The sequence below is a fragment of the Lytechinus variegatus genome, chromosome 8 (genome assembly GCF_018143015.1).
Source record: "Lytechinus variegatus isolate NC3 chromosome 8, Lvar_3.0, whole genome shotgun sequence".
Classification (NCBI taxonomy): domain Eukaryota; kingdom Metazoa; phylum Echinodermata; class Echinoidea; order Temnopleuroida; family Toxopneustidae; genus Lytechinus; species Lytechinus variegatus.
The window spans coordinates 42844845-42854409 of NC_054747.1; the positions used below are offsets into that span (position 1 = coordinate 42844845).

Genomic DNA, 9565 nt, shown 5'->3' on the forward strand with positions numbered 1-9565 from the left:
ACGGAATATAATTTTGGCGCACTTTGCATCGGCTTGTTTGAATGTCGATGGCGTTTACTTTCACTCGAACTCCTGACATTTTAATCTATCAAGCGAGTCATTGACCTGAACTTTAACTGTATGGTTAAAAAAAATATCCTTTGTAAATTGGTAAGATGGGCCTTCAAAAGAATTTATACCTCACCTTTACTAATGGCTTGTGTGCTTATGTTTTATTAATGCTTATGTTTGATTGAGACAGTGAGAACAAAAACGCGAATAATTTGTTCAATATCGTTTATTACCGATCATTGAGGGGGGTGGGGTATAATTTACAGCATTGGAATGATTCAAAATTAGTGCAAAATACATAAAGGTATATTAATAAAAAAAAAGGCAATAGAAAAGGATATATAGTAATTCTGAAAGTAATGAATAAAAAACCTTGACATAAACGTTAGGGGAGATACGCTTTTTATTTTTTCAAACAAACAAGTGCACACCTAGTTACAAATAATGCGTAAAGCATTTCTATTTATCCGAATGCAGGATTTAAGAGCAAAGGTGTCGGATCCGCGGGGATAGATCCCGGACTCTCCATACATAGCCTGGCACCTGAGACCACCCGAACACGGCACCTCCAACATGTATCTTTTTTAAGGATGTTTTATTTTATTATCTCAAATCAAAATACACATTCACATTCCATAAGCAAGTTGTACAAACTATTTGAAACATGATTATAAATTATACAATATATATCCATAACAAATATGATTATACCAATATTACATTAAACTACAAGGACACTATAAATTAATAGTAATGAGTTTTAGCAATTTCAAAATGAAATGTTAAGAATATGTATGACATGTTAAGAGAGAGAAAAAAAGTAAAAAGTGTTGTTGTACCTCCCATTCCCCCCCCCCCCGTCCACAGGTTAGGAGCACGCTTGCCTTTATGCCTATACTCTACAAGGAAGGGACCCACAATTCTCCGTATTGGTTTTTTTTAATATATTTTTCGGTGTTTTTATTTATTTTGCTGATTCGGATCGATATCAAGCACAACGAATACTCTTTTTTAAGACAATAACAGATAAAGAATGAGAACATGCAAATGCCTTGTGCAACAAGTCTTTGTAGGATTAAATGATTTAATCTGGAGGAGAGAGAACCCCCCACAAAAAAACATAATAATAAAAAAATAAAATGAAATAAAAAAAAAATCCGAGACCAAAAAATGACAGGTCCATGTCCTAAATGCTACGATTGATCGTAACATTGATTATCTAGTAAAGTTTAAAAGGAGTGTAAAATTAATGGGTTTTTTTCATCACAATTTCATACGTGACCTAATGAGTTATCAAATGATGATTTATATACATTATTTGATTTTAGACTTATTGCGTTTTTTTTATCCCTCGAAATTTGTCAAACCAATGAATAAGAAGAAATAGCTTTCTTCATGAGAGTTATCATTCTATACTGGCAATGATCGAATTAAGCGAATGATGTGGTTTGTTGAAAGAAAGTTCAAAGGGCACAAAACACCAAAGTGCCCCTGTCAGTTATCCGTCGAAAATGGGATAATCCCCCCCACACACACACACACAGGTCAGGCCTTGTTTACAATCTCGCCGTTGGAATCGACTTGACCCTGTTCATTGTCAATACACTGCTTTGCGAAGAATGAAAGCGGACACAACGGGGATTTCTCCCCCTTCTTTCTTTTGTCGCCTTAAAAAAAAACGCTAGAATGAAAAGAACTTTATTGATATTTTTATTTCTTTTAAAGACATTTTACCATGTAAATGCATATCCGCCAAGCGACGTTGCCAAGATCGATAAAGAGGCGTATAATCATCATAATCATGGCTATCTTGACTGGAGACTCCAAATCTTTACTTATTTCCCACGAATAAATGAACTCCTTGAATTTGTTTTATATTACCAAAGGTTTTTTCAAATAAATATCGATAAATGAAAGAATTGAGATAATGTTTATTTTTGCCAGTTAACTTCATTTCAAGAAAGCTTCTGATAGAAAGATTGATTGAAGAGCCTGTGTATGTCTATTTTTATTGTTATTATTATAACCAAGTTTAATTTTAAACCTTAAAACTAGCCGCTATTTTAAAGTTTTGTTTTAAGTTCTCCTTTTTTGTTGTTGTCCCTTTTCATAATTTTACAATCAAACTTTTGACTCATTCCATTCTACCTTGATTTTCCGCTGTTAATTGTTTGCTATTTTGTTATCTTTGTTGTTTATTTCCCTTTCTTACTAATCACGCTAGCATAGTATTTTGGAATGATTTGTTCTCTCTCACATGCTTTTCATTCCTTCCTTTCCCACTTTTTTTTAAAATCTTTCATAGGCAGATCCATTTTTGGGGCGAAAGGGGGGAGGGGCGTACTGCCAAGCGGCGCATATTTTTGTACTTCACAGGCGTCGTCATAAAAGAAAATTTTGAAAAAGGGTTAAAGTCTGACCCTACACTGTAAAAACTGTGGTGTTAAAACTGACACCAATTGGTGTTAATAGAGGACCACACTCTGAGGTGTTAAAATGACACCCTATAGACTGAACATAAACCAAAGAGTGTAAATGTAACAACCATAGGTGTTGTAATAACACCAATAGTTGTAAAACTAGCACCACCAATTTAACACCGGTGTAAAATAACTGTTCTAGTCCTCTATGTACACCGATCAACACCGCAGTTCTTGCTGTGTATCAAATGCTCTTTTCTTTTCTTTTCTTTCCTTTATTTTTTTAAGCGGTGCCTTTGGCGCCTAAAATATCAGGGGGAGGGGAGGGCGCCCCCTCTGCCCCTGGATCCGCCATTGCTTTTTTCACTTTTCTCTCTCTTTTCTTCCATTTCTCCCTCCCCCTTTTCCTCGCTTTCTTTTCTTTCCTCTTTTTGTTCCGTTTGTTCCCCCCCCCCCTCTTTTATATATATGGCGAGAAAATCAGCAAGGGCAGCCTGCAGCACCCGTGCTTGTTACACCACCGATATTATTTTACGAGAAGAAAATGGAAATTTTAGAGAACGGACAAAAAAAAGTAAAAGCTATACGATACTTTTTTTCACGTTATCACTCTATAATACCGATCCCCTCTCTATTCATGCTCTTTCTGCCCTTTTTATCGCTTATTCCTTCCCATCCTTCTCGTTCTCTCCTGTACGAGAGTACGTTTTAAAACTCGTGTTATCCTCCACGAGAAAAAGAATATAAGGTCTTATGTTAGAAGATTTTTTTTTCGTAACTGTTTTAGGTCTGGAATAAAGACAACACTCTAAACCTCTTTTAAAACAGGTTCTTAGGTTGAAGGTTTGTTTGGTCTTAGACTTTGATTTTTTTTTTATTCTTACTATTAGCGTTTTTTTTTAAGAAAAAAATGGTCGGGCTGAAAGACTACGCTATATCCAGCATTAATAAGATTATGGGGTCTTTATACTGTTTTTAAACTGTTATTCATAATGTTTGAATAACAGGTAACCGGGTCTGGAGAAAAGACTACGCTTGATTCTCAATTTACTCTTAGTGCATATATTCACAATATACACCGTATAAGTTGAAACAACAACAAAGACATTAATTACACCAGTTTTAATTAACTGGGTCTGGAGAAAAGACTAAGCTCGATTCCCATTTTTTTCCACAGGAATATCATTATCGTATCTTAGTTTGGACTTATATTATACATTTTTTAAATAACTGGGTCAGGAAAAAGACTTTGGACTTATTAAAATTCTTGAAACAACCGGGTCTGGAAAAAAGACTTTGGACTTATATCACAATTTTTTAAACAACTGGGTCTGGAAAAAAAGACTTTGGACTTTTATTATATTTTTTTAAACAACCGGGTCTGGAAAAAAGACTTTGGACTTGTACTTTGATGTTTAACCCGGTCTGAAAAAAAGACTTTGCACTTTTGTGCTATATGAACGCATTACTATAGGATGTTAGTTTAGAACGGATTTCGCCAAAAATTCCTTCAAATTTATTACATTTGTGGGTAAAGTCATTATTACATTTGTGGGCGATCCAAAATTATTACATTTGTGGGTAAAGTGTTATTACATTTGTGGGCGTTATTACATTTGTGGGTAAAGTGTTATTACATTTGTGGGTGCATATTGGGGCCACCTTGGGACGATATAATCCCGGCCCCCAAAATGTTTAAAAGCATGGCTCTACGCAGCAGTTGCCCCCCCCTGGAATGTTTGAAAATTTAATTTTACTGAAAACTTTTATATCCTCTGAAAATGTGCATGAAAGTTTCAGTTTCTCTTTCAAAAATGCAAATTTGGTTAAGTATACAGTGTTTACTATGGAATTATTCAACTTTACATGACAAATAATAAACCCACTTCACAGAGGGATATTATATTTCAAAACAAGTATTTTTACTGTTGAATTCTATCTTGTGTATATGCATTTTCCTGAGATGAATGGAGATATGAGAAAAATGGAGATGTTGAGAGGGATGGAAATGAGAGGAATAGAGTTGATGAGGGTGATGGAGATAATGGGAGGAATGAAGGTGATGATGGAGATGAGGGATGGAGGGGAACTGAGGATGAAGATGAGAGATGAAAGGATAGAGTGATGGAGATGGTGAGACGAGGGATGGAGAAGATTAGAGGAGAGATGTAGATGAGAGGGATACATATAAATAAGAGGAGTGATGAAGATGAAAGGGGGATGATCATTACTATCGTCATCAACATTACCATCATCATCAACACTAACATCACCATTGCCATCATCTTTATTGTCATCAACCTCATTATCATCACCACCAACATCGTCACCACCATTACATGTATAACCACCACCACACTTGTCACCATCAGCAGCACCAACACCATCATCATCCTCATCACCACCAAAGTCATCTTGATCATCTTCATGATTATTTCGTCCAAATCAGAAAAAAGCAAAAGACTGCTCTTCTTTTATCATTTCTGTATATCTTTAATTTGCATGAAACCATCTTGCACCTTGGAAAATCACACCAGGAAATTACATAAAAATATAACACACTGAAAATCTAATAATCAATTGGCATTTTAAAAACATTGCAAAATTACAAACATTTGTGAAATAATAAGGTCTAAGTTTTGATATATTGCCACATCATTCTTGTATTACAATACAATAATGGCCCAAATGAATAATTATTATTAATTATTAGCTGGTATTTTTCTGGTTGCCTGAGTCGAGCTCTACTTGTTAGGCTACCTGGTTTCCCAAACTAGGCCATCAGGTTATCCTTTGGGGTCAACTGAAATTATATTTTTTTCCAAGAAAATGCATTAATTGCCCTTTTAATTTGTTTCATTCATGCTCCCTAAATGTGTGTGTGCCAGGCCAAGCTAGTGTTTTCTTGTTTGTCAGAGTTGAGCTCTACTCATCAGGCTACCTGGTTGCCCTAGCTAGGCTGTTGCCCTGGGGACACTTGAAAATAATACATTTCAACAAAAAACAAGGTGAACCACCAGTCTCGCCTGATATCACAATCAAACTAAAGTGTATGCTATATGATCTTTTGACCTTATTATCCTCTTGGACATGCATATGGTATTTAATCCCCAATGGTTATCTGTACAAAGTGTAAACACAACTGATGCAAAAACAAAGAAAGAGCAATTAGAACCGATGACCCCCATGGACACATACGTATATTTTGGGGGCATGCAATGAACTCTCTGTGAGCTATCAAAGGTTTAATCTTAAGCATTTGAAATAGACGATTTAAATGATGTGAGAATATTTCACATGAAAAAAGTAAATGAGGGATTTGCATTTGATGCGTCCTGATTAAATAGCGTTTTTTTAAGGAAAAAAATAATTGAAGAAACATATAGTCTGAAAGAAAATAAATCTGATAAAAGTTCATTTCAAATACTTGTACTCATGTGAAATTCTTAATAATAATATGCTCTTTTAACCCTACATGTATATGTATTACCCCGGGTGGGCATAGCACTATGGTGGGGGTAGGGTGAATGAACCCCCTCCCTAAACATATTCCACAACCATTCCGCTGTGCGAAATTTTACGACCATTCTACTCGCCGGCTTTTAACTTTGAAGTCATGCACATCTTTTGAGATCAAATTTACGATGCATGGGTATGCTGTTGGAAAACTACTCAACTTTACATAAGTGCATGTCAGACCCAAAATTGCTCCAAAACGTGATTTTGCGTACAAAGTCAATGTTGAATTTTCTCATCTTCTTCATATGGACATGATTACTTTTACTTTCACAGGTGAAATTACTTGATTTCAGCATAATTATGCTTCAAAAAATTGTTCTGCTATAATTCTGGCAAAAAACATGTTTGAAAAACACAGAAATACATAAGAAATTCATAAAACAATAAAATACATAAGAAATTCATTTTCAATCTAGGATTTCTTTTTTTCATTTTGATTGTTAGCAATGGTATAAAGTATGATTTATGCAGAAATTAGCATAATTAATTAATGTTAAAGATCTGACGATTTCGGAAAAATTAACCAAACAGCATTGCACATGACATCCCCCACTATTATCATACCAATTTTCAAGGCGTTAATGTGATCATTGGCAGAGATCTCAAGGGAGGTTGATTCAACCCCCCCCCACCCCTTGAAAAAAAGTGTTAAAAAAAGAAGACACAAATAAATAATGAAATTCTTACTTGTACATTACAAAAAATACCTGTTCTAGAGCAAGTCCACTGTACAAAAAAAAAGTTAATGTGAATGGAATAGAGATAAATAAAACATGCATGACACTGAAAACGTCAAAATAGGATGTAAAATAAGAAATTAATTAATCAAGTGATAAAACAGGTGATATGCAAACAAGTCTATGTCACACACTCACTCTTTCTTCTGTAGAAATATATTATAATGCTTGATTTTTTACAGAATTCACAATTATGAGAAAACTCTTCATCGAATTGAGTATAGGTTGCCACAATGGCTTTTTACAAAAGTTTCAGGGAGAAATCAAACCATATTACACCTGTACTTTATACACATTATGAGGGGGAAAAAATCATGATACTAGTATATTACAAAAAGAAACACTGAGTGGAGAACGTCACTTTGTCACTCATTTGCATACTGACCAGGATGTGCATATATCTGTTTTGTGAAAATAAGCGAAACTTCAAAATGTCAACACTTTCTCATTTTACATCAAATTTTGATGAAATGTTCAGTGTTATGCTCATTGGACTTTTCTCTATTATATCAAAGAAACTTTTTGTTGGGGTGGACTTGCCCTTCAGGAAAGTACAAGGCTTGTTTCCCTCCAGGAATTCTTGTATAGACATGGGTCCCATCGATCACTCACACAGTTGTTGTTGGGTAGTCTCAATCTCATCTCTGGTTGTTGAAGTTCTCACAAAACCTCTTTTTTCTTGCTATGGCTTGCGAAACATCTTTGATCACTCACAAACAGATGATTGCAACACTGATGCCTCATCACCACGTATTCCCTGAAATTATCCTGTAAATGAAGATATATTGCCAGAAGTTGCATCTTGCTCTGCGTTTTTATTTTTATTTTTCTAAGACGAAAAAGAGGAAACAAAAATGTAATTATTCTATTGTCTTTACATTGTAAGATTTGAAAAAAAAGACTGGTTCCCATATGGAATCCTTTAAAAATTACTTTACTGGTCTAAAGGCTAAACCTATCCGTATCCCATAAACATTTTTGTGACAAACATACATTGAGCATATACATTTTTCAAATAACCAAGATAATGATGCAAGCTCTCATATTTTTTCTTTAATGTAAATTAGGGATTTTGGAAGAATCTGTCCACAATGGATGACAAAACATATAGTTCTAATTTACATTTCTTATTGTATTATCATATGCACAGTTCATTGTAAATTGCCAAAATTTATTATCACTTTTTACATTGAGTCTTCCTTCTTACAAGAATATCACTAATACTTGCATACACTAGGCGTGTCTTGAGATGTTATTGTCAATAAAAAAATACTTACACCATACAAAAACAGAATTGTCAATACTTGCAGAGAGAAAGGTAGTCTACATGTATCACTAGGCCCTTTGTCCCTCTTGAGGCTCAGATCATCTTCAAGCATGTTGATGAGGTAATATGTGGTCTCTTTTAAAAGGTTTCCTCCTGTTAACGACTCCTAATTGCAGTTCTTGTTGGCATATTCCTATTGAGTTAGAGTGAGAAGCAAAAGAAAATATTTAAACATTGAAAAAAAAATGTATTCTTAACTACCTTTACTGCGTACTGTCAAAATTAATAGGCCTACATTTTAAATCTGCATATATTTGGTCAGTTGACTTTTTTTGCCCACAACCTAATCAGATCGCCATTCTCATGAAATTAAATTTGAATTGATCAACTGGATCTACAAATATTTGACATTTAGGCGTTATACTCTATGACCCTGTGACACGGAATTTAGATAAATTCAGTCACTGTCAGATGTGTACATCAATCAAGATTTAAATTGATCAAAATAAGTGGTTCTTTATCATGACAAGACATTTTATGATAAAAAAAGATTTAGACGGTGACAAAGAAAAAAATTGAAAATAGACAATAGTCCACATAGAAACAACAAAAAAAATGAACATACCTCTCTAACAATTCTCCTTTAATAGTCTCTCAGGACAGCCTGTGCATGTTGTCAGATGTTTTCATCCATTCAAAAATTCCTGCGGAAATAAAAAAAAAAGTACAGATAGATCTACATTAAATCAAGTTTTAAATCTAATGGACATGAAACATAATTCAACATCTCTTCAAACCTGCCAGATTTCCAACCAAAAGGTAAATTCTTATTATCATTTGGGGTGATTTGTTAGAATAATCCAGTCAATTAATTGTTCTACAGAATGGTGCTTCATAACGTAGCTCATCGTATTGTAACTACATCATGTAAACAAAGCAAGTCAAGCCTATTGTATTACGCAGTGAGCAGCAAGGGATGGGAAGATTTTGAAAAAAAAATGGCCACCAGATCGATCCGATTATTTAGGCCCTAGGCCCCAATAAGAATATTTATTCCGTTTATTATATAAGGTGTAAAAAGGTATAAAACTTAAATTAAGTGTATTTAACGAATTTGCAGTGATGTGGATATTGAAGGGGATTCCATCATTGTTTACCAGCTTCGACACACACTGACACAGCCCTAGGCTAGGGCCTACCCAAGGCCAGGGCCTAGACTAGCGTGTCTAACTTGGGCTACGGCTTCGTAATGAAAAAAAATACATATAAAGAATATCAGAGTACTCGAGGGGCGCGAGGCTATATCTACTACATTTCTCAAGTTGGATCTGAATAAGTGAATTTTGAAAAATAATTTTTGTGATCACTAGACTACTTGGAGACAGGATCTAAAGTAGACACGATTAGTAGATCTAGATCTAAGTGTTTTCCCATTCACTAAAAATTGACCCAAGCCCAAGGCATTTTTTATGCTGTTAATTTAGTTATTATTAATAATTATGCAATTTTGTGCAGTTACTTTAATTAGACTACTAAGATAAGGTACAAATTAATTAAGAACAAAATTTTCT

At 34.4% G+C, this 9565-nt stretch overlaps 1 long non-coding RNA gene across 1 annotated transcript; it reads right to left on the minus strand.

Moving 5' to 3' along the window:
- Nucleotides 1-6914: 6914 nt before the first annotated feature.
- On the minus strand, nt 6915-8052 carry LOC121419774. The gene is made up of 2 exons (XR_005970619.1): nt 8005-8052; nt 6915-7495 (listed from the first exon to the last, which is right to left on the minus strand). It is a non-coding gene; the product is annotated as an uncharacterized LOC121419774 (long non-coding RNA).
- Between the last annotated feature and the right edge of the window lie 1513 nt (nt 8053-9565).